Source organism: Hemitrygon akajei, chromosome 17, assembly GCF_048418815.1.
Source record: "Hemitrygon akajei chromosome 17, sHemAka1.3, whole genome shotgun sequence".
Classification (NCBI taxonomy): domain Eukaryota; kingdom Metazoa; phylum Chordata; class Chondrichthyes; order Myliobatiformes; family Dasyatidae; genus Hemitrygon; species Hemitrygon akajei.
The window spans coordinates 63,052,446-63,070,135 of NC_133140.1; the positions used below are offsets into that span (position 1 = coordinate 63,052,446).

Here is a 17,690-nt window from a genome sequence, read left to right on the forward strand (position 1 = left end):
TTTCTACAGATGCTGGAAATCCAGAGAAACACACACACACACACACACACACACACACACACGCAAAATGCTAGAGGAACTCACCAAGTCAGGCAGTGTCTATGGAGAGGAATAAAGAGCCGACATTTCAGGCCTAGTCCTTTCTGATGATGAAGGGACTCAGCCCGAAACATTAGAACATTGTTCTCCCTGTGACTGTGTGGGTTTCCTCTGGGTGCTCTGGTTTCCTCCCACAGTTCAAAGGTGTTCCAGTTGGTATGTTATTGGTCATTGTAAAATTCCTCGTTGATTAATGTAGGGTTAAATTGGGCATTCTGGGCAGTATGGCTTGAAGAGCCAAAGGGCATATTCCATACTAAATCTCAATAAATAAATAATCGGCTTTTTATTCCTCTCCATAGATGCTGCCTGCCCTGTTGTACTTCATAGAGAATTGTATCTCGTAAGACCATAAGAAATAAGAGCAGCTTTAGGCCATTTGACCCATTGGGTTTGCTCCGCCATTTCACCTTGACTGATCTAGTTTTCCTCTTGGCCTCAGTCTCTCATGAGAGTGAGTTCTGCCTGCAGTGTGCAAGTTAGTGGGCTCTGAGGAGAGGCGCGGCTGGTCAGAATGCACAGATAGGTGGATCCTGCGCAGGATCGTTAGCTAGCTGCAGCTTGTGCATTTGAAGCTCTGTACGGAATCGTGGGCGAGCTGCTGAGCTCACAAGGCAGGTGGCATACAGAACCGTTGACTAGCTGCAGCCTAGTGTAGAACGTTGCACAACTTCCTCCCCAGAAATCTGCTGCCTAGCTGCAGCCAGTGTGTTACAGTGTTCCACCCAACTATGCTGCATGCTTCAGTATATTTCATGGAGAATCTCATACACGAGAAAATCTACAGATGCCAGAAATCCAAAGCAACACGCGCAAAATGCTGGAGGAACTCAGCAGGTCAGGCAGCACCCGTAGGAAAGAGTGAACGGTCACTGTTTCAGGCTGAGACCCTTCTTCAGGACACTATCTCATGCCGACTTCAGTAAATTCTCTTGTACTGGAGAATCTCATGCTGACGCATTATGCTAGTTGCATTATCAACACACTTCGTAATGGTTAGCTTGTTGTTGTTCATGTACTGGTGCTTTCAGTAGAAAACAGCTGGCTAGTCACAGTGCATGCATATTTTGGTGGAAACTATTAGCTATCTGCAGTGTACAGGTCAACACCTTCTTGAGAGAATGATCGGCTACCTGTAGTCCATATGTTCATGGGTTTCGTACAGGACAAGAGGCTGGCAACAGTGTGCTTGCTATTGTGTACCATGGAGATCTCAAGTAAGCTGCAGCATGCACGTTAGCAAGTATCCCAATGAAGGAAAGTCTGGGCACAGTGTATCATATGCCTTAACAGTTGCAGACTTCCAGGAGTTATATCGTGGCGCAGTTGGAAGAACCATTGACACCAGAGATTCTGTAAATGCTGAAAATCTTGAGTGACACACACAAAATACTGGAGGAACTCAGCAGGGGAGGCAGCATCGATGTTTCAGGCTGAAGCCCTTGATGCAAAATAGAGTCTCTGAAATCAATTTGTTATGAGAAGCTACAAATAACTTTTGCACCACAGGGATCATAGGTAGAGGAAAAATGGAAATGTGGGTTGAAACTGTGGAAGTGAAGCACTGATGGATTTATGCACATTGACAAAGAAGAGCATTTGGGCATTTTTGCATGGGTGATGCTGGGCTTTGCTTGGTTTAAATTACTGGCAATTCAGACCAGTCGAAGCAGATGTAGTGTTCCAGATGTTGCTGGATCACATTAGTGCAGAATTTACACCATAGGCTGGTCGCATTCCAACTGGGTGTCCTCACTGATTGATCTTACTAATGAGAATTTGTCTCATGTTTCTTGAGAAAATCCATAAAAATAAATGGCTATTAGTGCAAACAATTGTAAACTGAATAGAGAACAGATGAAAACCTATGCATGTCCATTAAATCTGTCTTGCTAATGACTTAAAAGTGAACTTTAAATAAAGCAAACTAGCGATTCTGCACATTACGTTCAAAAAATACAAATTCATTTCATACAGTTACTATTGACTCCATTGTAAAGGAGACCTCAGTTTAAAAAATAAATAAATATCTAAAAACTTGTTGCAAGCCATTGTCAGAAAGTTCAGACTCCATTTTGTGCAACACTGTTGTAACAGTAGCACAAACTCACAATGCAAGCTCCCTTTCATTGGTCTTAGACACCAGTAATTAAGAGGTTTCAGTGGATGTAGCTTTATGGTCAGTGAAATTCCCACCAAGTTTCATGGTGGCATAAAATGGGCACAAATCAATAGACCAACTTCCATTTAAAAAACCTGCAAATGCAACTTTAGCTAAAACCTGCCAAGAAATTCTTTTTAACCTTGCTGCATTTCCGTGCATAAATTGAAGCGTATTTCCATGTATAGGCTGAATTATATTGGTGAAATAGACATGTAGTAATTTTCTCTTGCTTACATTAGCATTTCCTTCTCCATCCTGAAGCTTTTGGGACTCCATTTATTGAGACGTTGAGAAATTTAGAAATGGTCAGAATAAATCACAAAGAAATACACAGCGACTAATCTAACTATGTCCTGTGTTGTCAAAACAAAATCCTATTTACAGATGGAATCTTTCATTTCTAGTACTGTTTGATGAAAGAATATATTTTGTCTTAGCAGATTCTTTTCACTAATATTTTGTGTTTGTGTGTAGGAACACGTAAATTAAGAAATGAAGTGAAGATATATTACATCCAAAGCTCATCAGCAAACACGGCTTTGTTCAGAGATTAATCTTTGTGGTTAATCCTAAACAATGCTAACAGTTAATGCTACACATGTTAATGTGTAGTGTTCAACATTTTTCATTAGTGTTCTAAGGAGAGGAATACTGAGGACAGAAACGTGTTTACCACTTTGGCAATTATAATCAATTGCTTCAAAATGAGATAAAGGAGAAGGTTGATGCAGTATAAATTTTTGTCCTAAATTTAAGCTCCAAAGCATTCCTATTCTATGACTCAGATATGCTATTTTCCTCAGATCCACTGCTTTTTATCCTCATTTTCTTTTAGTGGGGAAACCACTTAAGGCAGAGACAAAGGCAAAATTTCCTCTTGCAGAGAGTTGCGAACTTGTGGAATTCTTCAGCACAGAAAGCAGTCGAGGCCAAGTCATTAAATATATTCACAAAGAAATTAAATGTAATTCTTATGGCTAAAGGGAGCAAGGAATATGAGAAGGAAGTTAAAATTGGTACTGAATTTGAATGATTAACTCTGATCGCATTGAATCGAAAAGCACGCTCGAAGCGTCAAACGACCTACTCCTGCTTGCATTTTCTATATTTTTACATTAAATCGTGCCTAACCCCCACCCACAGCTCCAAATAGAGGAGGAGCTTCTTTAGGCAGAGGGTGGTGAAACTGTGGAATTCATTGCCGTAGAAAGCTGTGGAGGCTAAGTCACTGGGTATATTTAAAGAGGTGGTTGATTGGTTCTTGATTAGTAAAGGCATCAAAGGTTACAGGGAGAAAGTAGGAGAATGGGGTTGAGAGGGATAATAAATCAGCCATGATGGAATGGTAGAGCAGGCTCAATGGGCCTAATGGCCTAATTCTGCTCCTATGCCTTATGGTCTTATGGTTTCCAATAGAGCATCTTCAGGTTATTGCCACAGCCAGGTAAGGACATCCTTCACTTTAGCCATCCTGATCTGATTCAAGAGCAACTTCCAATGTAATGTTCTTGCTTGGCTCAATATTGAATTAGTGCTGGCCCAGTCATCCCAAATAACTGTCTCTCACAGCTTGGTACATTCCACAATTTCTTAAGGCTATTTGTGATGGGTATCACAAGGACTGGAGAGGACCTTGGACAGAGAGAATAATATTTTAATTTATATATTTTTTGTTTGATGCATTAAAAAGTTATTTTAAAACAATAACAAAAGGCTGTCAAAAGAGAAAGTGAAAATTGATAAGGCTGCATAAAACATCAAGGTATGACAAGCCAGTGCTAGCAGCTCAGGCCTCAATCAACACAAAAATACCACGAGTTCTCCTGTTCCTTGAAAACACACTTGAACAGTGTTTGTTGAAAGGACTTGTGATATGTCCTAGTGTTTCTCCACACAGTGAGATGTAACACTATTGTCAAATGCAACTTCGATGTTTCCCTACAAAAGGCACTGGGTAATGGTTCATTAGGAATTCATCCATAGTTTTTCTTTCTTTAAAAAAGAGAGTTTTGTTTTAGATCCCCTTCCAAAAATGGTAACTTTGGTAATGTCAGTGTCAGAATCTGGTTTAATAACACCGGCATACTGTGTGCTGTGGAATTCATTAACTCTATGGCAGCAGTACAATGAAATACAGGATAAATAAATATAGAGAAAAATCTGAGTTACATTAAATATATATATATATATGTCTATTAAATAGGTAAGTTAAATAAGTAGTGCAAAAATAGAAACAAAAAAGTAGTGAGGTAGTGTTCATAGGTTCAATGTCCATTTAGAAATAGTATGGCAGAGGGGAAAAAGCTGTTCTTGAATCGCTGGCTGTGTGCCTTCAGGTTTCTGTACCTCTTTCCCGATGGTAACAGTGTAAACAGGGCGTGTCCTGGTAGATGGGGGTCCTTAATGATGAACGCTGCCTTCCAAAGGCACTGCTCCTTGAAGATGTCTTGGATACTATGGAGGCTAGTACCTATGATGGAGCAGACTAATTTTACAAGTTTCTGCAACTTACTTTGATCTTGTGCAGCAGGCCCACTCTCCCCATGCATTTGCAGAAGTTTTCAAATGTTTTAGTTGACAACACAAATCTCCTCAAACTTCTAATGAAAGACAGGTGCTGTCTTGCCTTCTTTCAGCTGCATCAATACGTTGTGTCCAGGTTAGGTCCTCAGAGATATTGACACCCAGGAACTTGAAATTGCTCATTCTCTCCACTTCTGATCGCTCAGTGAGATTGGTCTGTGTTCTCTCATATTACCCTTCCTGAAGTTCACAGCCAGCTCTTTGGTCTTTCTGACGTTGAGTGCAAGGTTATTGCTGTGACACCACTCAACCAGCTGGTATATCTCACCCCTGTATGCCCTCTTGTCACCATCTGAAATTCTGCCAACAATGGTTGGTATCATCAGCAAATTTATAGATGGCAATGTCACAGAAATATTTTCTAAAACCTCTCCTTGTCTGAGTCTTTGATTCTTTTCTGTGTAATGTATGTCATACGAAGAATGAAACATCACATTCTGATCGTCTTCATTTCCAGCTAATACCAAAGCTCTCTCTTACTGTACACTTGGCAAATATTCTAGAAAGCAGAATGATTCAAATAAATATGTAAATATTCCCCTCAGCTTCCTCCCACTCTGTAATACCTCTCTTAGTAACAACTAACCGTTGACCTAAACAGGACTATGTTTTGAAGGGGGAAACAGTAGTACGGGTGGTGATTAACAAAATTAAACCTGAATGTGAGTTCATTATTTGGCTGTTGAATTAACACAATTTATTATTGCATCAGAAATGTAAGCGAAAATATTTAATTTGCAAATAAGAAAGAATGATTTAATAAGCTAATATTAAACTTTTTTTTTAAAAAAAGCAAATTAATCATGATAGCCAGAGACTTTTTCCCAAAGAGGAAATGGCTAATTTGAAGGGGCATGATTTTAAGGTGATTGGAGTAAAGTGCAGGGGAAATAATCAAAGATCTGTCTTTTACACAGAGAGTGATGAGTGTGTGGGACACGCTTCATGAGGTGGTGGTAGAAGCATTTAAGAAAGTCTTAAGCAGGCACATGGATGATAGCAAATTGGAGGGCTATGTAGGAGGGAAAGGTTAGAGTAGGTTAAAAGCTGGCACAACTTTGTGGGCTGAAGGGCTGTTTTGTGTTGTAGTGTTCTAAGTCATGCTAACCAGAATCAAACAATCTATTTAGGAATAGTGAAAATAATTTGCACCAGTGCAGGTCTTGTTGCTCAGGGAAATGTTACAATGTTCAGACTTACCCCAGGTTATTAACATCTGACATATATATACCCCTTATCGATGAACTATGTTTGGAACTAAAGGCAGGGTGCAGGCATCATTTATTGCCTGAGAACGCAGCACATAGCTGCATTTTTGACTTTTAGATTTTAACTGCATTCTGGGTTCTAAACAGTCAGAGGGCTAGAACTCTGCCTTAATGTGGGGAGGAGCTGCATTAGATTATCTTGTCAGTGTCTCATGACTGTTCACACAGTTAGGCCTGTTTTTTAAAAAATCATGTCAAGCAGGAAGGAGCCATTGCACACCTCCTCCCATAAAAGAACTTTGATATTAACAAGGATGAAGACCCCATTTTGCTCACAGAAACAGGAAAAATAGAAGTCATTAGAAGCCATTTTTCATACCATCATGGCCACAGCTCTCCCTAGCATCAAGGACGTCTTCAAAAAATGGTGCCTCAATCATTATTAAGAACCCTCACCATCCAGGACATGCTTTCTTTTCATTAGGGAGGGGGTAGAAGATCCTGAAGAACCACACTCAACATTTTAGGAGCATCATCTTCACCTCCGCCATCAGAATTCTGAACAGTCTGTGAACCTTGAGCAGTACCTTGTTGCTCCTCTTTTGCAATAAATAATTATTTTTGGTTTTTAACTTACAGTAATTTTTATGTATTATACTGTACTGTTGCCATAAGACAACAACTGTCATGATATATGACAGTGATAATAAACCCGATTCTGATACCTTCAATGGAACATAATTGCTTCTGTGTAGAATACCTGTATGTGCAAGAGTATTCCTATATGTTACTTGTTACTTTGGTAACACTTATTACTGAGGAATTCCCTAAATATGTTTCTCCTGTAGTAGGCACTATTTTCCTTTCATGATCTCCATGTTTACTGACATTCCAAATAGCTCCCTCTGTGATCACTGTTTCTTGAACTCTCAAAGAACAACTTCATCACACTTTTCAAAAGATAACCTTCTGCCCACCCTTCATCCCATCTAACTACCATTTTCATCTTCAAGGCTTTGTTCCATTTTAGAGATGAGGAAGAGTTTCTTCTTTCAAAGGGTTCCATATCTGGAACTCCTTATCCTAGAAAGGAGTAGAAGGTGAGTCAGTGAAAATCTTCAAGGCTGAATTCAACAGACTTTTGATCTGAAGCCGAGGCCAAGGTTTATGTAAGGAGAGAGAAAAGAAACAGGAGTTGTGACCAAGATCAAATCAACCTTGATCTTACCAATGGTGGAGCATATTTGACAGGCTTCGTGGCTTTTCTCACAACTATCTTTTGTATTCTTATGTATTAAATATATCATCATAGCTCAATATTGTGTTTCCTCTCAGCTTGCCTTTTCAAATTCTTTCAACCTAACTTTCACCTTGTCCAGAGAGCTGAGACCACCCTTTGTCAATGGCATGCCCTGGCTCATAGCATATCTGGTCTTCTTTGTTGTTTGCAATCTGTTGGACATAATTGTCTTGAGGTCTAACTCTGGTGGCTTAGCACACCCTATAGTTACCTTTGGTTTAGCAGAGTGTGTTTTCCTTTGAGGTCTGCCTTTTTGATATTGCAGATCTTCCAGCCCCACCACACAACTCCAAACCTGGTCTCTGCCGATGTGTCCCACAGAACTGAATGTGATCAGAAGTCCAAACCATCCTCTCCAAGTCTGGGATGCATTTCCATTTATGTTGATGCAATTTCATTTTTTACCCTTTTATTGCCATTCCTTATTTCTCTGAGGTACATAGCAAGTCGCCATGCAATCCAAAAGGAGAATTGTCAACATTCATCTCTCCCACATGCCTCTGAATTTCACACCTGCCACATTAAACTTTGTTTAATATTTACCTTTGCTAACGTCCTACATTGGGCCACTTAATCCCAACCTCATATATAAACTCCAAATGGTGGGAAACTTTGACACTCACATCTTATCTGTGGTAAGTTCATCAGTGTCAGCAGAGCCTATCGGCACTGAATTTAAAATTCCTTTCCTTCTCATTGGATCATTTTCCGGGCTCTTCCCGCCATACCTCTACAGACCCATGCAAACGGTGCTAAGCCATGTCCTACCTTATTCCATTCAGTCCCATTTTCTCACTCCTTTTGCCTGCAGTTCAATCCCTTGTCTCAATCTTATTCTCTGGAATGCTTTTTCCAAACATCTGCTCTCTGTCTCTGATTCTGTCTCAGTCTCTCTCTCTTTCTTTCCTCATCCCCTCTCTCTTTTTGTCTCTCTCACTCACTCTCTCCCCCTCCTCCACTTCTCTCTCTTTCCATCTCTCCCCTCTCTCTCTCTCCCACCCCTCTTCTTTCTCCCTTCTCTCCCTCTGCTTTTAAAAGCAAGCTATCTTTCTGAATATAAACCTACCAGTTTCTTCTAATTTTTCTGCTCCTATCATAACCACCTGCACAAAATGCTTTAGAACTATTTATTGTCTCAGTAATGCGACATAAATGAAAATTGTAATACAAAGGGAACAATGGAAGGAGCTACAAACATCAGTATGCCACTGACATCACTGTAAAAGCAGCAAGAAAATCTAATGGAAACAACCAACAAAATAAGAAAATGCTTCAACCATCATTGCATAAATATGCATAATACTTGAAATTGATGTATAAGTGGCTGAGTACAAATCATGCATTTTTAAAATGCAGTATTTCTAAGACATTCCAGTTCATTGATTTCAACATTTCATTTTAAATAGAAAAATACCTAATTTATACCACAGCTGCCATTGGCAAATAAACATAAATATTCCACATCATATATTAAACTACAAAGTTAAAAATTCTGTCAAAGGCATCTGGTAAACCAAAAGACTAACTAATTTTAATATTTCTAGCTGTAAACCTTCATGTTGTTTATGTATAATAATTGCTTCAGCTTTTTGAAAAAATCCAGTTAGGAATGGATAGCATTTTACACATTATTGGAATTTTCATCTTTCTGTATTAAGCTGAATTTTGAACATTTTATATAGAGTCTGCAGCTGCAATTAATCTTCCCCAGTGGAAAGATTCACTGTCTTCAGGATTTATGACTAGGTGCTGGACACTGCAACAATATTGTGGAGCCGGGTCTCTGATAGAAGTGTGCTGCTAATTGGATCTCGGCAGCTAATCAGTGCTCTGTGAAAAAAAATCATCCCACTGGTTCTGTCTGATAAAATGGATGGCTCTCCTTCCATACCGAATCAGAGAATTGAATCCCGAAATCAAATCCAGCTCCCGATTAATATCATAAAGGTTACTAATGCTCCTGTCACAAACCCAATCTAGGTGCTATGTGTTGAGTTGATCTTGTATTCAAGCATGATTGCTCAACTGAAAAAAGGTGATAGCCTGGTTTGAGAGTGCCAGATCTGGTTGAGAGTATACTATAAATGCAGCCTAGTCAGCTGCTTTCACTGTAGGCCATGAGCTGGCTCACAGTTGTAAAGGAACATTAATTCAGCCGGCTTAATGCGCAGCATATCAAATAATTTCTTTGTTTCTCCTCGCACAGCTTCCGTAAAGTCGAATGTTGTAGAGGCACACTAGTTTTCCAGAACGAATGGACTAGACGGACCAATGAGATTTCCCCTTTGAGTTCCCGCGAGTATCCGTGCTTTCCTTTGCTTCCTTCAGGAATTTACAAATATTCACAACAAATCAATAAGGCTATTGATTATTCATTGTACAGTGCGTTGTTGGTGCGAAGCTGGCACAGAGAGCAAGTGCAGCTTCTGCAAGCCAGCCGCATCCCATCTGGTGGCTGGTGGCACAGAGCAAGGAGAAAAAAAGGCAGGGAGAAAGAACGTGAGAGAAAGCCAGATGAGTGAGAGAGGTGGCAGGGCATCTCCGCAGGCATGGGAAGTACGCATTTATGCTACGTAAGGGTATGGCAACGTGTAAAAAAGAACTGACTCACAGGGAACAGGAGATAGCTACTACGTAACAGAGGTTTCCTTGGCTCTGTGACAAGAAGAGCGGTAAGGTAATACATGATTGCTGCTCTAATGCTGTGACTATGCAAACGTCTGTGATGCATCCACTCATTTTGCAGCCGTGTGGCGATTGGAATGTGAAGGAGGGGGGAAAAACATTGTGTCGCCTTCTTGTAAGTAAATGTAGCTGCATGCAGAAAGGGTCGGTGGTTTGAATCCTGTTAAGAGAATTTTTGAAAAAGGAAGGGGAGCAGGAAGCATTATGCTTTAAGGAGCTGTGGTATGCCAAATGTTTTATGAAATTAAAATCGGAAGAGGGAGCGAGGAAAGGGAAGAGAAAGCACAGCTTGGCCTAGTGCCAACACCAGTGAAATGAATTATAGTGTTGAATAATGGTACACCATTGATCCAGCCACTTGTTTGAGAGTGGTGATTGTCCCTGAGCCTTGACAGGAATTTTTGTGCGTGCGTATTCTAGGGCTGCATGAGAAAACCAATAAGTCACAACTGCTGACGACACTGTGAGGGAGGAGTGGGTTGCCAAGTATGCATGCCCATGTTCAAGTGGTATTCTACTGTATAAATACAAGCGTTCAGTCTACTCAATGGGAACTTCTCGTGCACTGTTTCCTATTTCATTAACAAAAGATTTATATTCTCCCTAGTCTATCAAGGTTTGCATGAAAGGGGGGGGGGGCACAATGTTCTTGTTTTATTCTTAGCAAAATAATTACCAGCTGAAGCAATCTGCTACAAAGATCAAAGTATAAAAACCCAACGTTTTGCTTACAGGAAATTGCTTAATAAAGGCTGGCACGGTGGAAAGAAATCCACCAATCACTGTAACAGCTGTGATACTCACCTTTACAAATTCTGGGTTAATCATGGAGAACTGATCTATCTTGTCTAGGGATGGCAAAGACTGTGTGTGCGTGTGTGTGTATGTTTCAATGTATGCATGTGCCACGTATATATTGCAAGCTAGAAATTTGCAATTAAACATAGCAACGGCTGTTATAATGCAAATCTCCAGGAGAGAAAAGCTGATCTGAATTTATAATGCAAGTACTGAATTAGCATACTAACGGGGTTGTGTCACCGAAAGCATTCAACAGCCACTCGCCTGCCATCAGCCTTTGTTTTACTGGAAGCAGGGGAAGTGAGAAACAACTGACTGTGCAGTAGCATCTGTCGAGCCTCTGTGTACAAACGGAAGATTCATTAGACTTTTGCTGAGAGTAGGGGGGACGCACATCACAAGTAACCCTGCAAACGCAACGGAAATGTGAGGACTGCCTTGTTCCACCACAATTAAAATATTTTATGTGATAATAGTCTTTTACAATGGCTAAATGTGATACAAATGATGCATCTTTGAATTTAAATCGTGCCGTAGAGCTCGTTTGATGTTTCCAAGCTGAAGGAGAGCGCTATAGTGAATTATGTCAGAATTTTTGAAATTATCTTCCTGCTCATCAATTCTTCAAATTTTAATTTATTTAAGAAAAGATCAGAAATGAGGTTCTTGCTGCAAACATTTTATGGTTAGCAATTTTTAATCAGTACTGTTAATTGCTAGGACTAAAGATGGCCAAATATAATAGCAGTCTCGTGTTAGAATTAAAAGAACCTGGAAGCAAATGGAATTTATTGCACCCTGCAACCTGACCTGATTACCCATAGACACATGACTTATTTTGATGCAGTAAATCTGGAAGCCGGAAATCTGCCTATCCCACAGTTTATTCTCTGGTAGCTCTCCGTGCATGCTGAGCCTTCCCTTGGTTAGAAGAGCTAATAGCGAATTGGGGGGAAAAAAAAGCTAATTTGGAGAAATCTTGGAGATTGGAATGAGCAAACATTTTTCTGTGAATTTTAATATGAAAGCTGCATGCATTACAGAGTTCAGAGCAAGTAGTTGCACCTTTATGAGTTAGCATGAGTTTTTATGATTAAAACTTAATTTTCATTTTAGGCTTTGTAGCTATTTAAGCCTCCACTGTCTGGATCATGGAGTAAATTGTCTTCTTTTATTGGCATTAGTAGAGATTGCTGCCCATCCATGGGCCGGATTCAATTGCCTCACATCCTGACTTCATGTTTCTACATGAAGAGTTGTGCGAGAGCAAAGCAACACTCACCATCCGCCATCTTAGCTCCGGTCATTCCCCCTCATGGTGAGACTGGGCCGTAAATTGATCATAAGTATTCTGAATTCTTTTAAATGATTTGCAGCTTCCACTCCACACAGTAACTGAAATGGGATGATCTTTATTTTGGAGATACTACATGGTAACAGGTACTCCCAGCCCAACGGGCCTGCACGGGCCTAGTTACATTCAATGTGATGAACTAACCTACTAGTCTGTATGTCTTTAGAATTTGGGAGGAAATTAGAGCACCTGGATGAAATCCAGACAGTTGTATGTATGAACATGGACAGCAGTGTGAACTGAACCCATGTCGCTGCTGCTGTAATGGCATTATGCTAACCACTATGCTACCATGCCACTTCTGGAGTGTCATTCTATAGTAAGGTTACTGAATATATTCTATCGCACAATGATAAGCCTCCTGGCTACTTCGAGATAACAAGAAGCCAATCTTCATCCTTCGGGTGATGCACTGACCCCAGCAATCCGGGGTTTAAACATACACAGAGATTCCTAGCTGTTACCTCAATTCAGAAGTATATCCTGCTGGGAAAAATCCCTTTATTTATGAAACAGTAAAGCCTTTTCCCTCCTAATGCCAACCATTTCCAGCAAAAGTTTGTAAATCAAATTTTCAAATGAAGTTTTCATTTGCCCAAAAGCAAGAAAATGTCAACTGATAGGGTAGAATTCCATGAGATAGGAACACCCATGAAACAGAAGCACAATCAATATAAAAATAACAACATGGTCCACCACATACTGTATGAAGATCGCCTCAGCATGGGTGTGTGTGACTGGCATCAACACTTGCCCCCTGGAAACGTGTGTCAGGAATCTGGAATGTGGGATCAGCAGGACTACAGAAGTTTGTGTCTATTTTGTTAATGGACAATAAATCCCCGTGGTGCACCTCCAGCCCTGAGCATGGAATGTGCACACTGTCAGACGAAACAGCAGCGGAACATTGAAGATGAAAACTCTATTTCATACTCTTAAAGATGCAGTCCATCTAACTACAAATCATGGGTTAAAATTAACATTTATGCATGTTTCAGATTTCAGATTATTGACTGGCTGATAATTAAAGTTGGGGAAGGTGGTGTGTGGGGTAGACATTCGGTTCCAAAGAACAATTCGGCCTAATTTTGGAAGTACCAGGAAATTCAGTCATCTGCTCAAATGTACAGAATGGAAATACTGAAAATTATAGCCATTCAATTGGCTGATTTAATCAATCTTTGTCTGATAGTTGTGTTGATAAATCAAAAATAGGTTAGATTAATCATCAGAAATCTGAGATATCTCTGAGGCAGATCCTATATTAAACATTTAAAGCTTTGAATGTCATCACCCCACTGTTCGATGGCGTGAGTTTTGGACTCCTTTGTTGCGTGATTGTGGTACCATTTGTGCTTGCTATCTTGTGTGTGATTTGTGCTTGGTGCGACTGTTGCTACTGTGTTTTTCTCCTTGAGCCCAGAGTAATACTGTTTCGTTCGGCTGTGTTCATGAGTATTAATGTGTAATTGAATGACAATTAAATATGAATTAAATTGAATTTGAATTGAATTGAATTCTTCTCATTGGTTCAACTTTCCACGTAAGAGACAATCTCAGATCCGTCAGACAAACGATTGTACATACCTTAACACAAAGTTCAACATTTGATTACTGTTGAACTTTGTGTTAAGGATCATAGTGCGGAGGAAGTCACTTTGTATACGCCAACTTAAAAGGGTCCCTATGAAAGATGTCCCCTCTGTGAAAGATTTCTTTATTACCCTAACGGTCAATGCCTATTTCCCTCTCCACTGGGGATGTCACTGTTAGTTTTCTGCTGGTACTTTTCCCAATGTCCTTCCTATTCCACACCTGTTGCTTGACTGGGAAATTCTTCCAGTGAATCTTTCCTTTGTTTCGGCATTCCTCATCCTCCTGCTTTTCTACCTCTACCTCTATTTCATGTTCTCCAGGCTCTGGTCTATTGCTCTTTCTCCTGTACTGGCTTCCCCCTTTGGATTGCAAGGTTGCACAAGTTGCAGCATGCGATGAAGTCCCTATACCTGCTGTATGTTTACCACAGGACAACCCAGACTGTTAACTGGCACAAGAAACTCTCTTACAGAAAACCACCAGTGTCTTCTATGGTGATTTTGTTACTTGTGTTACTTTCATTACAGCAATGCTCACAACTGTGGAAGGATTGCAAATTGGTACGAGGACCCAGGGAAATGGGTTTAAGATGAAAAATCTAAAGGAGATCTGAGGTGCAAGTCTTCACTACAGTGGGCTGTGGTTAAATGGAATGAGCTGCCATGGAAAGTGGTAGGAGCAGATACCATTACAGCACTTACATCATTTGGACACGTTCTTGAATAGGAAACGATTAGAGCGATAAGGACCTAATGTGGGCAAATGGGATTAACGTTCATAGGCATCTCAGTTGGCATGGACAAATTGGGCTGCAGGGCTTGTTTCATTAAAATTCTTGTAAATTTGTGCAAATTTAACTGCACGTTTTAATTTTCAGTAAGGGCTCATTGCTTAAAATTGAAATTTGTGTAGTTGTTCAGATGGCTTTTGTTTCTGACTGAGCATAGTTTGTCTGAATGCAGTCCTGAGCAGTGGAAGCCTTTTGCAGAATCTGATAATGGGGAAATTCCTTGTCCTTAGGACATCTAGAATTTGCTTGTCCAAAGAAAATAGTTCTTACAAAAGGAAAATGAAGAGGGAGCAACACTGGAATTGGCAAGCAACACAAAGGATATTGAATTACTGAGTACGTAATGGAAGTGGATTGTTATGCCACGTACATAAACACTAGGAAATTCTTTCTCAACTGCCTCAAGGATGGCGGCAATAATTCTTGCAAACTGAAATCAAAGCCCTTAATGTTGAGAGGAAAGCGTTGAGAGCCTGACTGCTGCTTGATATCTTAACAAAATGAACAAGTATATAATATCAAAACTATTTTTCAAAGGGAGTATGCTTGAGAGTCCTTAGCAGTTACACTCATTCAGAAGATTTTCTTTATGTAGAGTCCAACATTTTTATTGTATGCTTTTGAAAAACATCTGATTAAAGCCATGATTCAAAGTAGCTACAATGATAACAGGCATGTCTAAAAGATGCTGCATTAACGTAGGCAAAGAAAAATCTGTGTATGTCTAAAGTAAGGCTGCAGAGGATTACGTTTCTCTCGATGTGGGTAGGGGAGCCAACCAGGGGGCTGGAAGGAGGAGATGTGCCATCTTATTATGATTCTCCACGTGTCAGGGGTGTGGTGGAAGCTTTGTGTGCTCCTGGTTTGGAAGAATGAACAGAGTCTGAGATGGAAAATACTTTATTGATTGGGGCTAATTTCAAAGGAATCATCACCAAACACAAGCATGGAATAGGCAGATGGAATTGGGGCACTCAGGTAGACCGAACTCTGGAGTCCTAACATTTCTAGTCTTGAATGGTCGTAGAAAATTAAACAAAAGAAAATTGCCACACTGACTGATAGTAGGACAAAACAGACTGATCCATTCATAAAAATATCCTGTCAGAAGTGCTAACTTAATGATTCTCCTCGACTTCTGCCTGAAATCACGCCATGGGGGAAAGCCGCTTTTCAGCCAATTCAATCCATTTGATGTGATGTCAAGAAACTGTTCCTAGTACTGGAAGTAGGAAATCATATGGAAGCAGACAATTTTCTGTCTGTAGTTACTGAAGAGCTGTGCGTCAGAACTAGTTTCATGTCTAGCCAGGCTGATCCAGTGTACTTGCAGTATTGGCATCGAGCAGACAAAATTTTAATTTTCACAGGTGCTTCTGTTCACAAACAGGGTGAATTCAATCAGACAACTGATTGCCCAATTGCTCTGTTTTCAATTGTCAGCAAAGTGATTGAAGAAGCCATCAACAATGCTATTAAGAGGTATCTAGTCTCAATTTCCTTACTCATTGATACCCAGTTTGGATTTCACCAGAACCACTTGGCTCTGCATCTCATCCCAGTCATGGACAAAAGAGATGATGTGAAACTGGCAGCCTTACACATCAAAGAAACATTTGACCAAGTGTGGTATCAGGAGTTCCAGTAAAATTGCATGTCAACATGCATCAAAGGAAACAATCTGGTATTAGAACACAGAAAAAATGGTTATAGTTGTGGGAAGTTAATCATTCCCATATCAGGACATCACTGCAGGGGAGTGACCTGGCATAACATCTTCAACTGCTTTATCACTGACTTTCCTTCCATCACGTTTGATAATGATTGCACAATGTTTTATGATGATTGTACAATGTTCAATCCCATTCTTAACTCCTTTGCAAATGAAGCAGTTTACATAATGCAGCGGGATCTTGTTAGCATTCAGACATGAGCTGATAACTGGCAAGTAATAATTAATTCCACATAGGTGACAGGCAGTGAGCGAGGCTTGCTACTCCCTTTCAGTATTTAATGACATTATCATTACTGAATCCCTCAACATCCTCAAAGTCAGGATTTTACAAAAGCTCAACTGGATTTGACTACTGTTGAAAAAGGTCTACAGCAGATGCCATCGCCCTGACTCTACAATCATCTTTGAAGAATCTGGACAGTAAAGGCACCTAAGTCAGACTATTGTTTATTGACTACAGCTCCATCTTCAACTCTGTAATTTCAAGTAAAATCATCACCAAACTCTGGACCCTGGAGTCAAAGCCTCCCTCCGGACCTGGATCACTGACTTCTTGACCAACAGACCACAATCAATAAGGCCAGGTGGCATGGTAGTGTAGCAGCTGGCCTGACAATATTTCAATTTCACCACTGTCTGTAAGGAGTTTATACGTTCTCCCCATGACCATGTGGATTTTCTCCTGGTGCTCCGGTTTCTTCCTGCTTTCCAAAGATGTAGAATCACATGGGTTAATTAGGCTTCACAGGCTTGTTAGGCCAGAAGGGCCTGTTACCATAGTGTATCTATAAATAAAATAAAAGTAAAATAAACCCCCACCATGATTATTTTAAACAATGCTGCTCCACAAGATTGCATCATTAGCACTTACTCTTTTCCCTGTATGCTCAAGACTCCATGGTCAGATTCTGTTCATGTTGTCATGACACCATTGTGACCTGGTGTCACGACAACAGCCTCCAGCTGCTCTGACTTCCTTCCACATTGCAAAGCTGAATGGTTAGGGTTAGTGAGTTGTGGCCATGCCATTTTGGCGCCAGAAGTGGGCTGCCCAGCATTGTCCTTGTTGATTTGATTAGATGTTTCGATGTACACATGACAAATTAAAACTAATCTTTTCTATAGCATCTTTTAGTGGGAAGATGACATGCAGCTGGAGAAAGCCATTGTTACCATATTGAAGAATAACAGTAGCTGGTTTAGTTATGCCTGTCTCTTGGTGTGGCTGCAACATGGCAGGGGATTAGATACAGCTCGCAGAACATTAATTACGTTTATGATGGTCCTTTTCGCACCTTCCTGAACATGATATTTCACTAGTCCTGTTTCCATCATAAGTTTCAACTTTAACCTCCAGTTTCTGCACCCAACACAG

At 40.3% G+C, this 17,690-nt stretch overlaps 1 long non-coding RNA gene across 1 annotated transcript in view; it reads left to right on the plus strand.

The window, feature by feature from the left end:
- Window positions 1–9,742: 9,742 nt before the first annotated feature.
- Window positions 9,743–17,690, plus strand: part of LOC140740779 (uncharacterized) — a 40,371-nt gene continuing 32,423 nt past the window's right edge. Inside the window, exon 1 of the long non-coding RNA XR_012101921.1 lies at window positions 9,743–10,031. This is a non-coding gene — a long non-coding RNA (uncharacterized lncRNA). The remainder of the gene's footprint in view (window positions 10,032–17,690) is intronic.